We start from the raw sequence: 23,844 nt of genomic DNA, 5'->3' as shown, positions 1-23,844 counted from the left end.
ACCACCGTCTGCCCCACCTGTGACAGAGACTGTAGGTCCCGCATTGGACTCATCAGTCACCTGAGAACTCATTTTTAATGTGGAAGCAAGTCATCCTCGGTTCCGAGGGACTGCCTAAGAGAAGAAGCAGCTCTCCCACTGATACCCCTTCCACCTGCCCAGCTTCATTCCCTAAAACTAAGTCCAGAACCGCCCCCTCCCTTGTTGGGCTTGTTACATACTAGTTTAAAAAGTTCTCCTGAATGCATTTTAGGAATTCCGCACCCTCTACCTTTCACACTAATATTATCCCAGTTTATATTAGGGTAGTTAAAATCCCCTACTATTACTGCCCTATAGTTTTTGCACTTCAGAAATTTGCCTACATATTTGCTCTTCTATCTCCCGCTGACTGTTTGCGGGTCTATAGTACACTCCCAGCAGTGTGACTGCCCCTTTTTTGTTCTTGAATTCAACCTACATGACCTCATTTGATGATCCTTCTAACATCATCCCTCCTCACAGCTGTAATTGTTTCTTTAATCAATACTGCAACCCCCCTCCTTTTTTACCACCCTCTATCCCGTCTGAAAACCCTGTAACCAGGAATGTTGAGCTGCCATATCTGCCCTTCTTTCAGCCATGTCTCAGTAATAGCTATAATATCATACTCCCAAGTGCTCTCAGCTCATCTGCCTTATTGCCTATACTCCTTGCATTGAAGTATATACCATTCAGCACTGCCAAACTCCCTTGTTGTCTATTTTCTAGCCCTTGCTTCCTCTGTCTTCCAAATACACTTTCTACTTTCTAATTTCAGCTTTACTTCTCTCTTCTGAATCTATTCTCAGGTTCCCACCCCCCTGCCAAGCTAGTTTAAACGCGCCCCCCCCCCCCCCCCCGGCGAGGATATTGGTCCCGGCTCTGTTGAGGTGTAACCAGTCCAGCTTGTACAGGTCCCACCTCCCCCAGAAACAGTCCCAATGCCTCAGGAATCTAAAGCCCTCCCACTTGCACCATCTCTCCAGCTACACATTCATCTGCTCTATCCTCCTATTTCTGGACTCACTAGCACGTGGCACCGGGAGTAATCCGGAGATTACTACCTTTGAGGTCCTGTTTTTTAATCTCTTTCCTAGCTCCCTAAACTCTGCCTGCGGGACCTCATCCCTCTTTCTGCCTGTCATTGGTACCAATATGGACCACGACCTCTGGCTGTTCACCCTCTCCCCCCTCAGAATGCCCTAAGACAGTCGCTACAAAGTTCAAGAAGAAGAAGAAAACCCAACAGCATTGTGGGAGTAACATCAGTACAAGGACTGCAGCGGTTCAAGGAGAAGCCCCATCACCACTTTCTCAGGGCAACTAGAGATTGGCAATAAATGTGGCCGTGCCAGCACCACCCACACCCGGCAATTGTAGCCAAGCCGCTGTTTGCTTATCCACCATTTTAATATGAATGTAATCTGAACAACAATTTGCTGCATTACAGAACATTTAAAGCAGAGGCAAGGCCTTGGAGAGGGTGCAGAGGAGATTCAGTTATGTGGCGAGACTGGAGAAGCTGGGCTCGTTCGCCTTAGAGCAGAGAAGGTTGAGTTGAGATTTAATAGAGATGTTCAAAATTGAGGGGATTTTATAGAGTAAATAAGGAGAACCTGTTTCCACTGGCAGGAGGGTCAGTAACCAGAGGTTACAGATTTAAAATAATTGGCAAAAGATCCAGAGGGGAAATGAGGAGAAATCTTTTTACTCTGAGTTGTTGTGATCTGGAATGCACTGCCTGAAAGGGTGGTGGAAACAGATTCAATAGTAACTTTCAAAAGGGAATTGGATATATAATTGAAACTGAAAAAAATGCAGAGCTATAGGGAAAGAGTAGGGGGAGTGGGACTAATTGGATAGCTCTTTCAAAGAGCCAGCATAGACACGATGGGCTGAACGGCGGCCTTCTTTAGAGTAAACTATGATTCGTTTCCAAGTTGCATCATAAATCATTCTTAACTAACACACACTGCATTGCAACAGTAATATTATGTATTAATTGGATTAGAAGTAGTTACCTAAGAAATGGGATTTCTCCCAGAGTGGTATGACCACAGGTTGTCTGCAATTATTTAAATGTGAATTCAGTGTCACTTCTTGCAGTGGTAGTTCTCAGACTTTTTCAGGCCAGGCCTCATGCCCTATTGCAGCCCCACCCCACCACACCTTACATTGGATATACGGCACAGAAACAGGCCATTCGGCCCAACCAGTCCATGCCGGCGTTTAGGCTCCACTTGAGCCTCCTTCTGTCTTTCCTCATCTAAATCTATCAGCATAACCTTCTATTCCCATCTCCCTCATATGCTTGTCTAGCCACCCTTGAATGCATCTATACATTCTCACCACTCTCTGGGTAAAGCTTTTTCTGAATTCCCTGTTGGATTTCTTGGTGACTATTTTATATTGATTGCCTCTAGTTTTGCTCTTCCCCACAAGTGGAAATATTCTGTATCCATTCTAATCAAAACCGTTCATGATTTTAAAGATCTATTAGGTCACCCCTCAGCGTTCACTTTTCAAGAGAAAAGAGACCCAGCCTGTTCATCCTTTCCTGATATATATACCCTTGCATTTCTGTTAACATCCTTGAAAATCTTCTCTGCACCCTCTCCAATGCCTCTATCATTTTTGTAATATGGCAAGCAGAATTGTACGCAGTACTCTGTGTGGTCTAACCTAGGTTTGATACAAGTTTAGCATAACTTCACTACTTTTCAATTCTATACTTCTAGAATGAACCCTCCTGCTTGGTTTGCTTTTTTATGGCCTTGTTAACCTGTGTCAATACTTTGTGATTTGTTTATTTGTACTCCAAGATCCCTTTGTTCCTCTACCCCACCCAAACTCGCACTCTCCAAGTGATAAGTGACCTCCCTATTCTTCCTACCAAACTGTAATACCTCACCTTTATCTGTGTTGAAGTTCATTTGGCAATTATATGGCCATTATGCAAGTTTATTAATGTCCTCCTCAGTATTGACTATCCCCCCCACCTCCCCCAATTTGGTGTCATCCACAAATTAAGAAATTATGTTTTTGATTCCAGTCTAAATTGTGAACAGTGGTCCCAGCACTGATCCTTGTGAAACACCACTACCCACCTTCTGCCACTATGAATAGCTACCCTTTACCCCTACTCTCTGGTTTCTTGCAGCCAGCTAGCTATCTATTCTGTTAAAACTCAGCAGGCCAGGCAGCATCGGTGGAGAGAAACAGAGTTAACAGCAGTATTTTGCTATCATATCCATTCTGTTACTTGTCCCCTGACATATTCTCTGACCTTATTCGTTAGTCTATTATGTGGTACCTTATCGAAGGCCTTTTGAAAATCTAGATAATTACATCCACCTGTTTTATCTACCTGGCAAATGCTGAAGCAAAGTAACTATTTAATATTTCTGCCATCTGTCACTGCTTGTGGTATTATCCTGTCCATCCCTTAGTGGCCCTATTCCCATCCTGTCCTTCCATTTTTTTATTTGTGCCTGTAAAATATTTTACTATTTTGTTTTATTTTTCTTGATAATTTAATTTCATAGTTCTTTGTCTTCCTAAATGTTTTTTTGACTTCTCTCCTAATCTCTTTGTATTCTCCCTCATCATGCTTTCCCCTGCTGTCCATGTACTTAATGTGTGCCTCTTTCCTTACCTTCAATTTTCCCCTTATGGCTTTATTCCTCCATGGTGCCTCATTAGTGTTTAGTTTCTTTAAAGTGGAATATATTTTTCCTGGACTCGAACACCGTTTTAAATGTTTCCCCTTGCTGTTCTACTTCATGGTTTACCAATATTGTTGTCCATTTTATTTTCCCCAAGTTCTATTCTTAGCCCCTCAATCAGCTTTACTCCAATCTATTACCCGGATCTTCGTCATACTTACATCCTTCTCAATTATTATCTTAAACTCTATTATGGTCACTATTGCCTAGATGTTCCCCTACTTTTACTTCTCTTATCTGCTCTGGTTCATTCCCCATTACTAGATCCAATAGCAAATTGTCTCGTTGGGCTTTTTACATATTAGATTAGAAAGGAGTCCTGTACACATTGTAGGAACTCCACTCCCTTATCCCCTTTACCTACCTCTTCTATTCAATTAATATTGGGGTAGTTGAAGTCCCCCGTGATTATTATTCTATGGTTTTTATTCATTTCCCAAATTTGTTCCTTCACCTCCCTTCCACTATTAGGTGGTCTGTAGACTACCCATATTAGTGTGATTGATCATGGATTCTATTTGTCTTGTTGATAGCTGCGTCACTTTTTTCTACTGCCATTGTTATCCCAAATAAGTACAACTACTCCACCTCCCCTTTGTCCTTATCTTTTCTAAATATGTTATACCCAGCAATGTTAAATTCCCAGTCCTGATTTTTCTGTAACCGTGTCTCAGTGTCTGGTTCCTCGCAACGCATGATTGCTTCCAGCTCCCCATTTTATTAGACAGTTGAACTCATTTTTAATAGCAGTTCCTCTCACTTTATTTTTAACCATCTTTTTACACTCCTGTTCTGTAACTCTCCCTGGCCGTCAATGTCCTCCCTTACTTTATTCTTTCCTATGCTCTCCCTTCCGGTTTTGTTTATATTTAGGCAGGTTTCATTTCTTGTAGATCCCTCCCCCATCTTACTAGTTTAAAGCCTTTGCCACCTCCCTTTTTACCCTTTCCGCTAGGACATGGGTCCCATCCTGGTTCAGGTGGAGCCCATCCCATCGGTAAAGCTCCTTCCTGTCCCAGTACTGTTGCCAGTGTCCCATGAAAAGGAACCCCTTTCCCACACCAGCCCTTTAACCACATTAATTCTCCTGATCTGACTGCTTCTATGCCAATTTGCATGCGGCTCAGGCAATGATCCAGAGATCATAACCTTAGAGTTCCTGCTTTTTAAATTTAGCTCCCAACTCTTGACACTCCCTCAGCAGGACCTCCTCCGTTCCTAGCTATATCATTTGTTCCACCATAGACAACTGGATTTACCCCCCACCCTTTCCAAATTCCTCTCCAGCCACCACTATCCTCTCCTGCGGAGAACGGGGTTCTCGCCAGGTATCCACAGCACCCCATTAACCAACCCAAACAGCCACTTGTCCTGCACGAGCCTAAACCATGAGCAGCAGCAGGCACTGAAACCTTGGAAGGCATTGCAGTTGACATCCGCCCATAGCTGACAGGGGTCACCAGATTGTCATCATCAGCAGGAACATGGGCTGGATATCCCCCCCTCAGATATCTGATGGCAATGACTTACATTTGGCCCACCCTAAATTAGCTAACTCAGTGCTGAGCAGGGACTGAGAGCCCTTCTATTCTTTGTGGGTCACCACCTGACGTGCCCCACTTTAATATAAGCAGATCACGCCATCACTCAGCTTGTCTGAATTAACCGTGTCAAGTCCTTTGGGGCCGACAGGCAAGATTCAACCTGAGCTAACTTTTTAATTCAGTCTCGGGATCCGGGTGTCACTGGCAATTTATTGTCCATCCCAACAACTGAGTGGCTTGCTGGGTCACTTCAAAAAGTAGTTAAGTGTCAACCACATTGGTGTGGGACTGGGTCACACATAGGTCAAACTGGGTAAGGGTGGCAGGTTGCGTTCCCTCAGTTATATTATGTGAAGCAGTTGGGGTTTGAAACGACAATCCTGCAGCTTCATGGTCACTTTCACCTTCAAATTCTCGAACTGCCAGTGGAATTTGAATACATGGATTATTAGCTCACATCCCTGGATTACAAGTCCAGTAGCACGACCACCACACAATGACCTGGAGAGCACATCATTGACTTGGAGCATTGTGTGGTATCCAGACTGCATTTCCATCGAGATGACGCAATAACTCACGCAGCCTGGATCTCTTTAATATCCTGCTCATTCAGCCCAATCGCCTCAAGTGTACATTACATAAATGAGGGGAAGGGGAAGGGGGGCAAATCAGCAGAAATATATTCTTAATGTTTGATATACTCTATAAGGCTACTCTGTTCAGTGATTCTTTTCAATGCAAAAAGCACACACACTTCATCCAGTAATTAAAGGTTTAATGATTGTCTTTCCAAGGTACACGGGCATGATAGCAGATCTGTCCGAGGCATTCCGGGTACAGGCTGCAACAGTCTCCATTAAGTTTTGAAAAATTAACAATTATTAAGTGAGCCGCACCCTTTCATTAATCAAATTAAAACATAAACCAGCAGTGGTACAGTTGGGTACGACCATTATCTCATCACCTCTGGGTCGGGATGAGAATCCAGTCCAGACCAGAATCAAAAAGGACCAAGTCTCCTCTCCCGCTCCAAAAGGCCTTCACACAATCTAATTCCTAGAAGGTACGCACGTCCATCATACTAACTAGTAGCTCACTTGCATGGCTGGTGCGGTAAGGTGCCATTCAAAGGCTGGCGTTAAGAAAGATTGCTTAAGCACGTGAGGCAGGTTGGTGCTTGGTGCTATACCTGACCAGAGAGCGCAGTATAGACACAAGGCAGCAGAAGTGGACAGACTCTGCACCAACCAGCATCTCTCCCCTGGAAACAAAAAAACAACAGAATCCTACCCCCCTGCCCACCCCAACTATTCTCTCCTGGAGGAATTAGTCCAGTGTGGTACATGCCTATGACCATCACTGCCACTATGGCAACACTGGAAACATTGCCCGGGGAACAGTGCATCCAACTATAGCTCGGGGAACAGTGCATCCAACTATAGCTCACCACCTCGCCGATTGACTCACCCGACTCAGCCTGGAGCAGGGATTGAACTTCAGGTGGTCCATATCTGTATGGCTCTAAACCTGGGCAGTCGGGACTATTCACCCGAGCAGTGGGCAGGAACCTCCTGAGCCGTGGTGTTGTACCAGCACTGTCGGACCGAGACAAGTGCAATGCTTCATGGGAAACCCAGCAATTGCTCCAGTCTCCGCCTCTCAACACTGGCTAGTCTTGACCAGGGAGAGGGTGGTGGGAAGGGAGAGAAAGAGAGAGAAAAACAGAGTGGGGAGGAGCAGAGAGAGCAAGTTGGGGAGTGGGTAACTGTCACAAGAACTGAGAGATGAGCAAAGGAGAGGGAGGGGAAAGAAAACACAGTTGTCTTGGCTCAGCTGCAACAACTCTCAGTCGATCAGTTCTCTGAATACAGTGATTGCGTCACAGACGTGATGTCCAAGGCCCGCATGACATCTTTGCCTCATGATCTGTATAGGCCGGGACAAGTGCAATATCAAATCAACTGTAAATACTGCTGCCCATCCCAACCTACACAAAACAGGGGACGAGCACCCCAGCATCCTCCGTGGATTTTTAGTTCGCAGTACAACACAACCTCAGCTGTCCCAAGGATCTAGAACGTAGCCCATCGGCTCCCACTCCTTATGAAGTGTCGGGGGCCATAGACTTCATCTTGGTCGTGCATTAAAACAGATGAGCGCAGCCCCGGTGTAGTTGCACCTGGGATTTGTGTTATCAAATGTGTGCGCGAGGCATTTTAATATTTAGTCGGGTGATTTTTTAAAGAGTCACCACAAAACTGCCCCAACTGCCGGCAGTGCCAAACCCATACCAACGCCAACACTTTCGTCGATGCCAATTTTGTTAAATTGTCTGTCTATGGTCACTGCAGAATAGCCAGGGCAGATCTAAATACCCAACCCAAATAGACGAGCGTTTGCCCAGCGTTACCCTGATCATTCGCTTCCATACAGTAACGGAGGAAACATTAAACAACTGCTTCTCCTTTCTAACCCTCTTAGGGTCACCGCGCCAATGCTCCATTACACAGGCAGGTAGCTTCTTGTAATAAAGGGGTCTAGATTCTCTTGTTCATGTACAAGTCACATTGAACCATGTTGCTTGCTGCTGTCCTCAAGGCCCTTCTGGTCCAGTCTTGAGCCTCTAATTTGTGACTCCAAACAGGCAGCTCCTGGTTTTGCTCGGGATTGGACGACACTCACCCGCCCAGGCTTGTATCTGGGAATGCCGTCCGGCCTCGCCATTGCCGACGCAGTCAGTTTTGCGTGGATTTGCACAGCAATGAGAATCACCAACTGACTGCAAAGCCAGCAAAACTAACCGCGAGTCGGCCCCATCCAGCACCGAGGCCAACCACAACATTAGAGGTCCATTGTCCAATCGCGGAGGGAAAAAAAAAGGATCAAACATTTCTTCTCAAACAATCCGCGGCAAATCACAAAGTTGCTCCCAGGGCTTTGGGTACAGTTCTGAAGCAAGACTTCAATAAAGGACACTGAAGATGATCTATTGCCCCCCCCCCCCCCCCACAGACGACTCCAGGTATATCCCTCCGAGCGGTGCAGCCAAGATAAGGAGCTCAGCGACAAAGTGGGAGGCCCATCATCACAACATTGAGACACTGAGGGCAATCACTGGTCTTTCCTTAGACAACACTATCCAAACAGTTCATTTACACACAAGAAATGGGGTAATTAAAACAGGGACAGGCAATCAAGTCAAGGGCATCCAAGCCATTTTCTTTCGGTGACCCACAAATAAAGTTTAAATCCACACTCCAAATACATTTTCATCTATGCCATGTTGCTGATAACAGACCTCGATGCTCTGATTTAACATTTGTCAGTGTGCTAAGACGAGCCCTTTCCAAACCGCCTGGCTCATATAAGGAACATAGGAACAGGATTAGACCATTCTGCCCCTCGAGCCTGTTCTGCCATTCGATTAGATCATGGCTGATCTGTATCTTAATTCCATTTACCTGCCTTGGGCCTATATCCTTGGATAGTCTTACCAACAAAAATCCATCAATCTCAGATTTCAATTGACCTCCAGCCTCAATAGCTTTTTGGAGGGGGGCGCAGGGAAAAGAGAGTTCCAATTCAAACAGGGCAAACCAGTGAATAAGGCTGGGTTGTCTGGGCTTCAATGGTTGCAATGCGAGGGTTTGGGTGGTGGTGGTGGTGGGGGGGCCGTGATTAACTCACGGGCTGTAGTTGAACAACCCTGTTCCGAACACGACGCAAAAATTCCAACTTGCAACTGGAAGTTGTAAAGCAGGCAGGAGTTGCCGGTCTGTGGCTGGGGCTTCTGTGCATTTCAATCCCCCCACCCCACTCCTTCCCTCCCCTCGCCCCTAAACATGCACAAGGTTACTAATGCATGTATTCAAAAAAGAACTGGCTGACAAATGACTTCATCCAGGGTTAGGACTTGAACCAAAAGCCTAAGCAACCAGGCCGACTGTTCAACCATCACACAAGACATCTGGATTTCCAGCTGGATTTCAGTTGATCATTCTAGGTGAGAGGAAGTCCAGGAGCATGAATTCAAGCAGCGCTGAAAGTGATTGTTCTGCAGTAGGTTTCAATGTGACTACCTGCACTACAAGCACTTTTGGGCTGCGTGGACACAGCCCTCCTCCATTTCAAGATGGGTAGTCATTGTAGTCATCAGTAGGACGGGCAAGAGTTTTAAGCTCTTGCTTGTATCTCGGGCATCCCCCCCCAGTAAGTCTGAGAATTTCCCCTCCATCCCCATAAAAGTTGAGTAGTCTTAAAGTCTTGGTAAGAGGATGAAGCAAACACCACACAGGCAAGGCCTGTCCCTGTTGAGCCACCTTCGTATCTGGAATCTGCAGGATATCCAACAGATGGGGGTGGATAATGAAAGACAATCAATTCAGAACTGCACACGGGCAGGACTTGCTGTCAGGACAAGGCTAGGCTGTAGAAGGTGGAGAAATTAAAACAATGCAAGGTCAGAGAATCCCAACAGTTATACAGGGCCATCAAAGAGCATGGCCGATGGTCCCAGAGTTCAACGTTGAGCGGTCTCAATACCCCCAAGTGGCAGACACTATTTGACGGAGGACAAAAAAAGACAAGTTAAAACCAGAATGGTCTTTCTGTGCGTAAAGTGAGAATTGTTAGTGCGGAGAAATGAAACACTTACCATTTCAGTCACCAAACACTTCCAGGGCAGGTACAGCACAGGTTAGATAGAGTAAAGCTCCCTCTACACTGTCCCATCAAACATTCAGCCCCAATCTCAGAAGAGCGCCCTCTGCTGCACCAATGAGACATTTTCTCATTTTACACAGCAGCCGCCTGGTGGCCTGAGATTGCCAACAGCTCACGATCTCGTTGACACACACCGTCTAGGTACATGTGAAGAACAGCCAATTGAGGGGGGTACTGGAGCACAGCTGGTTCCCCAAAGCCGTACCCTAGAAAGTCAACGCCTGCAGGAGTGTGGGGGGGCGGGGGAAATCTTTCCCGAAAACCACAACCTTCAACAGGGCAAGCCAACTGCACGGTTAAACAGCTGGCTTGTTCTAATTCAGTGCGGTTTGATCCACCAAAAGACTCGGAGATTCAGGGGAGGCTGTATTTGTACATTTTCACAGGTTTAAATAAAAGGAATCCATCCCAATAACTTATGATCAGAGCACCATGTGGTTGTAATGAGGGCTGCATCCAAAATGGAGGCCAGGTCAAAGGGCAATTTCCTGTTAGCAATCAGGTGCAACAGTGCTTGAAGTGTAAATAGTGTAGCTAGGATTCACTCTGCACTACCTACCACTATTTGCACTTTGGCACTGCAGACCCAGAATAAGCACCCTTGCCCCCTCCATCACCATCTCACAAACCGCCCCCCCACCAACCACGGAGTTCAGAGCTATGCTTCGCTGATAAGGAAAACACATCGAAAACCTTAATAATCACGGGAGCAAATGGCAGAAAGGAGCTCATCAAAAAAGATAAAGATTACCGTGCATATTGCTTAAAAACTGGATTAGCTGCTCACAAAAAAAGGCACGTGGCAACCTCCAAGAGGCTTTTATTGTAGATTCACAATTTGCTTTGCACTTGCCGGGAACATCATGAACTATTAAAACCTGCATTTAAACAATGGACATTATAGAAACATAATAAGCCATCACAAACCTTTCCCTTTTTGGTTGATCTCAACCTCGCACCTTCTCACCAAATTCCTCTATCCATTCTCTATCTCTCGGGGAAACTCACCATCTCTTAAATCTAGACCACTTGCTTCAGTATTAGTTCTGATGCTTTCTTCCTCATGCTGATTATTAAAACAGCTCTGCCTGAATTCCTTATTTGGTATTCATTTTTAAACTGCCCCACCCCGCCCATCTAATTTTTTGAATTTTTAAGTGAAGAATTGAGTGGTGGAGTTACCTCACTCTGGGGCTTGAGTCAACCCCCAAAAAAGCACCGTACATTTGACCTGGTGATTGCAGTGATCCAACAAGGTCAAACCAAGAGCTGAAGAGGGGGATATTGTTAAATTAAATCATTACCAAAGGATTTTCGCCTCCATTATTTATCACTATTATTCAGAGATTTCCCCTTTTCAAATTCTTCAAATTTTGACTTCAACCATCTTTCACGTTCAGCCTCTTTCCACAGACAGAACTGATATAGTGAAGAGGTGGTAGGAGCAGGGGAGGACGACAAAACAGGACGGAGAGGAGACAAAAAAAGCCCAGAGCAAAAACTGAAGAGTTTTGAGAGGGGAAAAAGAAATAGGCCAATCTTTTGCAAAAAAACATCTTTTTGCACACTCAAAATTGTTCTTCCTTCCCCTTGGATCCCACAGGAAATAATTATTGCCAGCAAATGGTCAGCCACAAGTCAGGAAAGTGTAGGAGAATCCAGAAACAGGCAGGAAGTTAACAGCCGAAGTGTTCTGTGCAGGTTGTCGCCAAGTCATGGTGTTGAAGGCTGTACATTGAGCCAACAGCTGGCAATGCCAACGGGCACTCATGATAACTCTTCCCTGCCAACTTGAAACCCATCCCTCCTTCGCCCGCTGACCCTCAAGCAGAATGCTCCTCCAGAGACTCCAGGACTCCATTCACAGCCTGCCCAGGCTGGACATGGTTACTTGGTGCTGGGCCCTCATTCTCATTGCCAACTCAGCGAGAGCAAACCTGCACTCTCTCAGCACCCTCAGATCATCAGTGCTGTGCACCCTTTCACACGTGTAGCGTCTCCACCTCAGCAACTGCCAGTGCAGCTCATCTGCTCTGTGCCCCAGCGTGCCGGGGGCATAACTGGAGCAAGAGGCTGGTTTGGGCTGGGGCCAGGGCCACAGATACACCGCGATTGAGGAAGATAAATTCTGCTTTAATGACATGGGATTGCTATCTTTTAAAAAAAAAAAAAAAAAAAAATTAAAAAAATTCATTCAGAATATAGGCATCACTGACAAGGCCAACCAACGTTTATTGCCCATTCCTAGTTGACCTAACTGAGGGGCTTGCTAGGCTACTTGGGAGGGCAGATAAGAGTCAACCACGTTGGTGTGGGACTGGAGCCACATATCGGCAGAACCGGGCAAGGACGGCAGGTTTCCTTCCCTAAAGGACATTAATGATTCAGTTGGGTTTTTACGACAATCCGACAACTTCATGGTCACTTTTACTGATGGCAGTTTTTTTATTTCCCGGTTTTTCGTAAACTGAAGTCAAACTGCCTCGGTGGGATTTGAACTCGTGTTCAGGATTATTAGCCCAGGTGTCTGGATTACAAGCCCATTAACACAGCCATTACACTACCGCACCCTTCATTAGCTTCAGTGAAAGCTTAAAAAAAAAATCAGCATCCTTGGTTATGGCGACTGACAGAAAGTGAAGACAAGCCATGCATTGAAGGGGGGGGGTAGTAAGAGAATACAGGGCATTCTATCCGTACAATCATTGATCTACAATCGGCATTGGCAGCTTGCGATCAGGGAGATGCTGGATCTTCAGGGAAGATGGTGTGTACAAGGAGCACGTTAAGTGCTTACACTGCAGTAGAAGGCCTCATCACTACCTGCACTGTCAGCACTTTGGCACTACTCGGACAGATGGCCACACAATAGTTTCCACGGTAACGCATTCCTCCAGAGGCCCGCCGAACCTTCCAGTAAATCACAGGCCTTTCAATACATTTGCAGCAAAGCACTGTACAGAAAACCGGAACTATACTACACTGGGATGGGGAGGGAGGAGGAAGATGGGGAGGGGAAGGAAGAGGAGGAGAGCAAGGAACATTAAATGGAGGTTACCATTAAGCAATTTTAACATAATATATTTGCATTGGGACTCAGAACATTATGTAGACTCCAAACATGACATTGCCTGAACCATCAGCACAATAACCCCAGCCATTGTCCTAGGGCTTCCATGTTCTTTTAATAATTCCCAATGACCTGCCAGCACGATATTGGGGGGGCCATTTCTTATTTAAACATATATTCCTCTTCCCTGGTTCCATCCAACCATGGCCTACTCAGCCAATTGGTCAGGTTTTATGTGAGCACCTAGACAGGAAGTGTCGGCGTACGAAAAACTATGAGAAAGTCTGATCCATCCTCGCCCAAATGCCACGTGCACATACAGCAACAACCAGTTGGAGGCACTGGATAGTGATCAGGAGCGGGAAGCATGGCTGATTTTTTTCTTTTTAATAGTCCAGGGGACACTGCGGCCAGTTGTAGGCTTTTCGGTGCCACTCTGACCGAGATCGGTCAGCTCAGCATAGGCCAGGGATTGAACCCAGACCTTCTAGGCCTGCACAGCTCGCATGCGAAAATACACCCCTCCCCGCCCCCCCCCCCCCCCCGTTAAAAAAGTGTAAACTTACTGACCCGTTAACCGGCCTTAATTATACACAAGAGGAGTCTGTCGCTGTAAACTTTGCAGGGTGTGCAAGCAAGATAAAAAGCTCACTGTAGGAAGTGAATGGCTCCATCAAGAGGAGGGATTAGAATCGCAAAAGGTGTAGTTGGGAGATTTTATAGGCTGCATAACAGTGTCCAAGCACTTGCACACTTGTTTGATATTCCTCGCGATATAACCGCTAACAAACTGCAGATAAGCACGATACGTGCCTGTGGGCTAGTATCAGGGGCTGGGGCAGCAAAATCAGAATTAATTGTGCAAGCCCTACCTGATGAGCCTAAAGGACGATCTCACGTTAGCCATGGCCCAGTAGCACTCTTGCCTCAGAGTCAGAAGGTTGTGGGTTCAAGTCCCACTCCAGAGATTTGAGCACATAATCCAGGCTGACACTCCAGTGCAGTGCTGAGGGAGTGCTGCACTGTCGAAGGTGTAGTCTTTCAGAGGAGATGTCAGACTGAGCCCCCAATCTGCGCTCTCAGGTGGATGTAAAAGATCCCACGGCGCTATTCTAAGAAGAGCATGGGTGTTCTCCCCAGTGTCCTGGCCAACATTTATACCTCAACCAACAGCACTAAAACAGATTATCTGCGGTTTGTGGGACCTGTGCATAAATGGGCCGTCGTTTTTCCCGATGTTACAACAGTGACTACACTTCAAAAGTACTTCATTGGCTGTAAAGCGCACTGGGGGGCGTCCTGTATAAATGAAAGTTCGTTCTTTCTTTCAAGCACACTGAAAAGGCACACAGCTTCCAAGGAAGAGATTTTATCTTTTTGCACAAGTACATTTTTAAACAGTCGCAATCTCCCCAAAACTTGTTGAAGGGGGGGGGGGGGGAGAATTTGAGCTCCACTCAATAAGCTGGGCAAATCTTGCGTATTTATGGGAGAGGAAAAAAAACACTTCACATTAGCTATTCAGTTTAGCCAGTAAGCTGCTAAAAGATGCCTCTGTGCAGCTGGCTGTTCAATCAGCCTAAGTACCCATCTGTCCTGCAGATAAAACATCTGCAGGGAGTATAGATAACCTCCCCTCACGAGAGATCACGACCCTTCTCAGGATATGCTGATCCCAGGTCGGCCTAGTGAAGCCATCTCAATGACTGCGTCGGTAGATTGCCGATTGGACAGAGCTCCCCCTGCTCGCTTTCCTGTTAAGCTCTGCCGTGGTTCTCACGCTTGGAAGGGGAAGGAGAGAGGCGGGTTCGACTGATCCCATTCTCCATTGTGTATCTGACCCCCGGCCCCTCGGTAACCTCTCCACCCTGACCCCAACAAAGGCTACTCTGGCGGCATCAATCACCGTTGTCACGCAGACTAATGCGGCGTGCATTCCTGGGCCAGTGAGAATTCAATGGAGCCTTCAGGGTCACTGCCCCCTCCCCTCAGGTAGGGGGCTTCTCGGATTAAAGCTCTATAGAAGGGGTTCACAGATGGCCACTAAAAGCAGCAATTCAACAATGGACTGTCAAGAGTTCAGCAAGAGAAAGGAACTCCACCCCACCCCTCCCCCCCAAAAAAACTACCAGCTATTCTCAAATCAAACAGTGTATGGAGTTCAGACAATGTCCCAGCCTCAAGGGGAGGGCGAGCTGTGGTACCTCATATGAACGGTGATTCTTTATACGCGGGCATTCCAATTCACGGTTTAATACCACCCCCCCTCCCTTGAATTTGGGTCAGAAAAACATATAAAAAAAGACTTGCATTTATACAGCATCTTCCACAGCCTCAGGACATCCCAAAGTGCTTTATAACCAATGAAATACTTTTGAAGTGTAGTTACTGATGTAATGTAGGAAAACACAGCAGCCAATTTGTGCACAGCAAGCTCCCACAAACAGCAATGAGATAATGAATAGATTTTTGGTGATGTTGGTTGAGGGATAAATATTGGCCAGGACACCGGGGAGAACTGCCCTGCTCTTCTGTGTCAGAGCGTCAGCCAGTGGCTCAGTGGGTAGCACCCTCGCCTGAGTCAGAAGGTTGTGGGTTCAAGTCCCACTCCAGGGACTTGAGCACAAAAAGCATGCTGACTCTCCAGTGCAGTGCTGAAGGAGTGCTGCACTGTCAGAGGTGCCGTCTTTTGGATGACACGTTAAACCGAGGCCCCATCTGCCCTCTCAGGTGGACGCAAAAGATCCATGGCACTATTTCAAAGAAGAGCAGGGTGTCCTGGCCAATATTTATCACTCATAACAAAAGGAAACAGATTATCTGATCATTATCACATTGCTGTTTGTGGGAGCTTGCTAGGTGCAAATTGGCTGCCGCGTTTCCTACATTACAACAGTGGCTACACTTCAAAAAGTACTTCATTGGCTGTAAAGCGCTTTGGGATGTCCGGTGGTCGTGAAAGGTGCTATATAAATGCAAGTCCTTCCTTCTTTCTTTTCTCTAAATAGCACCATGGGATCTTTAATGTCCACCGGAGAGGGCAGGCAAGGGTTCAGTTTAACATCTCCTCCAAAAGACGGCACCTCAGACGGTGCAGCACTCTCTTCGTACTGCACTGGAGAATCAGCCTGGATTGCATGCTCAAGTCTCTGGAGTGGGGCTTGAAAGGGCGAAAGGAGCTGAGAAATGAAGAGAGCTGCTCATCTATACCTACCTTTGCTAGCGGGTTAAATGAGCCACACACATCACCTGAATCCTGAATTTCATTCAAGCCATTTCAGTTTTAAAAATTCGCTTGCAATTGAGGTTTCTATGGAAGATATTGGAGCTGGTGATCAGGAGCCTCTGTTCAGTGCTGATCCCAAGCCCTGTGAACAGAAATAGGCAGTGTTTAAAATGAACAAATAGCATTGGTACACTTCTCAATATTTACAACTAATTCTCCTGCAAAATCCAAACACTGGAGAATTCACTCATCAAAGAGCACAAGTACCTACGAGGAATGAGTGTATAATTCCCATTAAACAATTCCCAGGCCAAAGTCTGCAAATCCAATGGGAACCCTGGCTTTGTTTTCCAAAAGCACACTTTATTCCTAACTGCAGCACACTTCACAGAGCGCGAGGTACTTAATACATTGTACACATCACAGAACAGACAGCGTGCATACACAGAGTCCATTCACTCCAGGAAAGCATTATGGTGTCAGCGTGAGTCACACAGCCACAGGAGGAGTCCTGAAGGCCAGATTATTAGGCCACTCAAACCTGGACTGCTTCCTTTCTCGCGCCCCCCCCCCCCCCCCGCAAAATATGTATTTCAGCACAGTGCAATGGCGTGTGTGTAACAGGATTGCACTGCGTCCCTTTGAACCGCGATAAACTACTCAGCACAACAATTTTTGACTCTTGCTCTTTCAAACTTGCTCTGTGTCTATAGAACACCGTGGGTGCAGTACAGGGATGGTAACAGGGGGCGCAGTCAGGTGACAAACAAAGAGTGTAGCACAAGAAATAGATCCCCTAACATTAGTGTTACGTGCTAGTTCCATCATATGAAGCAGCTGGCCAGTGACGACACTTTACGGGAGCAAGCGTTCAGCATGTTTGAAGATGTCGTCTCAGCAACTTCTAGTTTAAGCTAGCCGGTTGGACTAAACTGCGAGTACTTGGGATCCTTTGGACACATCTCAAAACCAGAAGTAACCCTAACCCTAAATGCAACACAGCAGCCACGAGGTCCCGGAGCCCTGGCAGTCTGGCCCTTGAAGCCTGGGTATCTCGGCCCTATTTTGTCGTTATATTCCCCTCGTGGGGGAATCTAGAACTAGGGGGCACCCTTTTAAATCGGAAATTAGGAGGAATTTCTTCTCTGAGGGTCGTGAATCTTTGGAATGCTCTTCCCCGGAGAGCTGTGGCAGCTGGGTCATTGAATATATTTAAGGTGGAGATAGACAGATTTTTGAACGATAAGGGAGTCTGGGGTTATGGGGAGCGGGCAGGGAAGTGGAGTTGAGGCCAAGATCAGACCAGCCATGATCTTATTGAATGGCAGAGCAGGCTCGAGGGGCCAAATGACCTACTCCTGCTCCTACGTCTTATGTTCTAATGTTATATTTCTTACTCATTGGGTTATCTTGTTGGAATTTTGGGGGCTGGAGGTTTGGAAAGGGTTGGTCTGAGTGCAGTTGCCTCATTTGATGAATCAATCCTAAACCAGAGCACTGAGATCGGGTAGTATCAGCGAAGTAATGGGATCATGGATTTAAACTTGATCTGATTGTAATTTTTTGGGGAATCCTGGTGTAAAATTGGCCTGGAAGAGTCACAGAATGGAAGAGGGAGTGTGAACTGCTGTGGGGGGCCTGGTGGACAAGGTGGGTAGTAGCAGCCTTCCACTTTCAACCACAGTCAATTTGACTCTCGCCTCGGAGTCAGAAGGTCATGGGTTTAAGTCTCGAGCACACAATTTAGGTGGCTGCATCAGTGCAGTACTGAAGGAGAGCTGCATTGTTGGAGGTGCCATCGTTCAGATAAGAGGTTAAAGCCAGGCTCAGACTGTTCAGATTGGATGTAAAAGATCCCGTGGCACTACGGGAAGAGGAGCAGTGGAGTTCGCAGGGCGTCATGGCTGATACTTACCCCTCAACCAACACTACCGGAACAGATTAATTGATCGCTAGGGCAGTTGAGCGATTCAAATAAAACCTAATTGTGATGAATAATTTTAGTCTCACGTTAATCTGAATTTTTAATCTTGGTAACATTCGAACCTGCAGGCCATGATCAGGCATTCATGGAGTAGCAGGCCTGCTGGGGCCCAAGACTGATGGAGAAGCGGTCGACAGCAGGCCAGAGGCTCTGCACTGAACACCACTGCCGTCACACTAGCAATGGCACAGCAAGACATAAATGGCCACGTGCACAGACGAAGATAAGCTTAAGGCGAGGAATTGCAAGGCACACCAAAGATGCCTCCCAGGTACTCTAACGTCTCCAATTGATGGGCGTTAAAAAAATCCTCTCTCCGACCCCCCCCCCCCCCACAAATAAACATCAACGTGCTAAATCGCGGAAATCAACCGCGATTAATTGACAGCCCACTAGTCATTTATCTCATTGCTGCTTGTGGGATCTTGCTGTGCACAAACTGGCTGCTGCGTTTGTTGACGGCAAGTGTGATAAGGTGGTTAAGAAGGCATACGGGATACTTTCCTTTATTAGTTGAAGCATAGAATATAAGAACATGGAGGTTATGCTTGAACTGTATAAAACACTAGGCGTGCAGTTCTGGTCACATTACAGGAAGGATGTGATTGCACTCGAGAGGGTGCAGAGGAGAGATGTTGCCAGGACTGGAGAACTTTAGGTATGAGGAAAGACTGGATAGGCTGGGGTTGCTTTCTTTGGAACAGAGGAGGCCGAGGGGAGACTTGATTGAGGTGTATAAAATTATGAGGGGCCTCGATAGTGGATAGGAAGGACCTATTTCCCTCAGCAGAGATCAATAACCAGGGGGCATAGATTTAAAATACAGGAAACTTTGGTTTATCCGGAGGTTGTCTGTCCAGAATACTCGATCTAACGGCAAAAGTCAGGAGCCGTTTTCTGTAAGTTTTTTTTTTAGTTCTCGTTCTTTTTTTTCCTCCAGTCAGGCACTGCAAGGTCTGTAGCTATAGCAACAGCTTCAGCTAGAGATGCTTGCAGCTGCAGCCGACTCTTTAGAAGCTGTTGCTAAGCAACAGTGTTTGTTGTCAGATACGGAGATGAAAACCTCCGTATGCTTCAACATTAACTTTGTATGTCCGGCAGTTTTGATAGACCGGCAACACGCCGGCCCCGTCGGTGCTGGATATCACAAAATTTCCTGTAATTGGTAAAAGGTTTAGAGGGGAGTTGAGGAGAACTTTTTTCACCCAGAGGGTGATGGGGGTTTGGAACTCACTGCCTGAAAGGGTGGTAGAGGCAGAAACCCTCATCGCATTTAAAAAGTACTTGGCTATGTACTTGAAGTGCCGTAACATACAGGGCTGTGGACCAAGAGCTGGAAAGTGGGATTAGGCTGGATAACTCTTTTACGGCCGGGACGGACACAATGCTCTGAATGACTGACTGGAGCCATGTTCCCAACATACTCTCCCATCATTTCTACAACTCCTTACAAGGCAAGTTCCTCATCTCCACCTGGTCACTGGCCCACCCTGTAAAACAGGCGGATTACAAAGAGGGGAAACAGTTCCAGATATTCTTCCCCCACCCCCCCCCGACCATATAATATGCCTGTATGTTACTGGTAGGGCACACAAGAGTGCAAGGAAGTTTGCGAGATGAGGTTTTAAGAAAAAAAAAAAAAAAAAAAATGCGCAATGAATGAACGGTAGAGGAAATGTTTTTAAAAACACACTCACACATACACGTAGCAGAGTTTCCCTCGAATTAAGACAGTGGGGAGTTGGGGCAAGGAAGTCAAGAGAGACAAACCCTATCTGCCAACCAGCCCTGAAGATGGCCCTGAACAGAAAGAACCAACTGTGCCGAGCTGGAAAAGCAGATAGAAGAGATAAACACACACTGACCACAAGGTCACTCAGCAGTGTTAGCTCTGATTAAACCAGCTCAACAACTCACAGCAGCCATGTCCCTCTTTACTGTCTTTGCATGGGCCAGTTTATCAACGGACGGTCACAGCAAACCGCATTAGTGAGATTAGCCACCAGGACACACCCCCTCCCCCACTTAAAACAGAGTGCCCAGGACATCAGGAAACCCCGACTGGGAACAGTTGCTTGGCTGATCATTTGCCTCTTTTTGCATTAACGCGCTTGAGAAAACAAGCTCATTTCTATCCTAGCGGACCGGGTGCATTCCTACTGATCTTTAAGTTGGTCCCCTTACACTGTGGAGCTGTGAAACTCCTCCCTCACACTTCACAGTGCTGTCATTAAATTGACCGATCAAGACAAACCAATAGCAGAAAACATACAGTCAATCTTAATTTATACCCATACAGATGAAGGATGGCAGTGTCAGGGAGTGTCATACTTTTACCACCCAATATCAGCGTTGAGCAGCCCAAGACCCAACAACGCACCATACACACAGCCTCATAAGACGGCCCTTACTGCGGTAAAGTAAAGAGAGATAGAGAGGGAGAGAAAGAAAGGCATCAATGGACGTCTCTTTTTAATTTTTAAACTGTAATGCCTCAGAGCTACCATTTTACACTTGTCCAGCTCAGCCACATTAGAGTTTATTAAAGAATAAACTGCCGTGCAAAGCATTCAGACATCTCATCCTGTGGTTCCACTCCATGCATTATAATCGCCAACAGATGTAGTAGCCAACTGCAAGAGATTGGAGGCTGGCAAGATCTCCTACCCAAACCTTAAATTCAAAATGGCAGCTCACATTCACTCGATTAGGTAGCCATTTTGCAGCAGACTCGGTTCAACTCCCACATTAGGGCCGTTGATGCTCTTCACAAACCCACCCCAAAAAAAGTACCAAATTTAATGTTTTGTCGCATTTGCGAGATGAAGAGAACTGACCACCAGAGCCCTGCCGAGCAAAGAGTCACTAAAGTATGCATTAATATTTCACGTATGGTCACATAGCTTCTTCGGTGTATGGGCACCAACAGTCTATAGGAAAGCCGATAAACACTCCAGTCCGGTGTCGTACGCTTCCTGTACAATTCTCTTAGCTCATCAACGCAAATTGACCCGACCGCTACATAGACTAGTGGCAGACTTTGAACCAGGAGTGCGTTGCCCCAGGATTACGCAGCCCCAGATGCTGTCTCCAGACAATGTTTGGAAGGGCAGAATTTACAATTGTACTGAGGAAGGATTTTCGCTGTTCCAGGTGGACACAGTATGGAAATTTCATTACACTGCACTGCAATCCTGGTAACACCGAATTATATAGGCTTTCGCTCAGCTCATTATATAGGCTTTCACTCAGCTCTACATTAGGACAACAGGCACCTGCCATCTCATCGCTCACACCTCCTGCCTTCCCAAATAAACTGTTTCTGACCTTTCCCGGTAGTACCGTTCCCAGCGGGGAATATTCCAGTTTTAAAAACTAAATTAACCCCCTCTCCGCACGCCCCCACCCGCCATATTCTCATTTGATCACAGGACTCACACTAACAGCCTGTGCTCTGCAGGCAATAACGTGCCAAGCCTCTTCTCTGGATAGACAATCAGAAATGTCATCATTTCCTTAAGCAGCTTGGCTTGGGAGCTTCCTCATCTCCCCAAAGATTCCCACCCAGAGCTCCAGAATTGGCCGGGCAGATCCTGATTGGGTGGAAAACAACAGTTTGCCAGTAAGCGCAGTCTCGCCGATTCATCCACTGCTGGAGAAACTGTCTGCTCCTTCTCATCACACAAACACACCAAATATAAATGTCAATGTGCTCTTTAGCTAGAAAGAAAAGACTTGCAGTTATATAGCGCCTTACAGCCAATTAAGTACTTTTGACGTGTAGTTAGTTATAGTAAACACGGCAGCCAATTTGCACACAGCAAGCTCCCACGAACAGCAAGCGATAATGGCCAGATAATCTGTCTTTGTGATGTTGGTTGAGGGATAAATATTGGCCAGGACACCAGGGAGAACTCCCCTGCTCTTCTTCAAAATAGTGCCATAGGATCTTTTACGTCCACCTGCGGGAGCAGACAGGGCCTCGGCCATGGGGCACTCCTTGAACACAGATCCTATTTCGTCTAACTTCATATACAATCAGTATAGAGGTGTGTACCCTGACAGCCACTGCTCCTGCCCCTCAGCTGCTGCGATAGCCAGTGAGCCTAATGTTACCAAGGACCACCTACAAGCTAAGGCTAGTTATTCCCTTAAACATCTCCTCTCCAGACTGTAAAGCCTGTATAATCCGTTCTTGTCACATGCCATTTACACTTGGAATATGTCCTCTCTGCAACCTCTCCGATGTCTGGGCATCTCATTTATATGTGACCTGAACTGAAGTGTGCCCAGAGTGACATCTGATTAATGAATTGCAAAATCTCAAACAACCTCTTTGCCCCACTGTTGGCAGCCGTGCCTTCAGTCGCCTAGGCCCCCAAGCGCTTGAATTCCTCCCTAAACCCCTCGGTCTCGCCTCCTTTAAGACACTCCTTAAAACCTACCTCTTTGACCAAGTGTTTGGTCACCTGTCTTAATGTTTCCTCTTGGCCTGGTCTCAATTTTTGTCTGATTACACTCAAGTTAAAAGGTGCTATATAAATGCAAGTTGTTGTTGCTGCCGATTTGTCAACCATCACTCTTCTGCCCCTTTCTAAATCACCCTGTGCTAATTCAGTTCCATTCACTGTAGATTTATGTCCCACACTTTTTGACCCATGTGAAATACTTCACTTGCCATTTAATGCCACAATTACAACAATCCAAGCCCTTCTGCAAACCTTTTGCTCTGTCCTGCTCTCCCCCATCACAGCGTCGACCCTTCAATTTGCTGTCATTAACGCAGTCGTGTGATCATCAGCAAATCTGACAACCTTACAGTATTCAGGTCATCCTTGCAGATTAGAAGCAACAGGGGGCTGTGCACAGACCCCTGGGGGAACGTCGCCTGACACCTGCCCACAGTCTGACACAACCCCTCCAACAAGTAACTCGTTTCCTATATAAAACACACACATCTTGTCCGACCCTGCGTTCGAACCTTGAATTCAGTTCATCAACAGAACAGTTAACGGAATAGATTTTTAAAAAAACAAGGGATTCCTAGCTCACCCTGAACACACAGGATGGGGAATGAAATGACTGGTTACAATCAGTCTGGGATAACCAGCCTCCAGGAGCAGATAATAGGCGCGACTTGGGTTACCGCGGAAACGTTTCCAAGGACGCCCAGAATTCACCTCTTGTCGGACAGCCCTCAACTTTTGGCGCCATAGCAGCAGAAGCCCGAGAAACAGATCCGTACAGAGCAGGGTGGGGAGGTTCAACAAAGTAAATGCTCAGCCAACTCCCGCCAATTCCAATCGGATCGGGATTCAGTCAAATCCAGTTGGTCAATTCCTTCTGTTATCTCTCTCCTCTCCCCCCGCATCTCCAACAGAAACAACCGCTTTCTCGGTACTCACACCAAGTCAGTTCTACACAGCAATGCTGCAGCTTGGCTTGTTCATTTAATAAAGGATGAAGAGGACGAGGGGGGGGTTCCCTCTATATCTACATCTTCACAAACTGGCTCTCCCCCTCCCATCCAAAAAAATATGTAAGCTCTCTTA

At 46.4% G+C, this 23,844-nt stretch overlaps 1 long non-coding RNA gene across 2 annotated transcripts in view; it reads right to left on the bottom strand.

Annotated features, from left to right (window-relative positions):
- Positions 1-15,197: 15,197 nt before the first annotated feature.
- LOC147116052 (uncharacterized) overlaps positions 15,198-23,844 on the bottom strand; it is a 42,657-nt gene continuing 34,010 nt past the window's right edge. For both annotated transcript variants that reach the window (XR_015078737.1, XR_015078736.1), the window contains exon 4: positions 15,198-16,450. This is a non-coding gene — a long non-coding RNA (uncharacterized LOC147116052). The remainder of the gene's footprint in view (positions 16,451-23,844) is intronic.

The sequence above is a fragment of the Somniosus microcephalus genome, chromosome 6 (genome assembly GCF_052327205.1).
Source record: "Somniosus microcephalus isolate GS21.2 chromosome 6, FLI_Smic_1.0, whole genome shotgun sequence".
Lineage (NCBI taxonomy): Eukaryota > Metazoa > Chordata > Chondrichthyes > Squaliformes > Somniosidae > Somniosus > Somniosus microcephalus.
The sequence above is the reverse complement of the archived record's forward strand: the minus strand, read 5'-3'. Positions and strand labels throughout refer to the sequence as shown.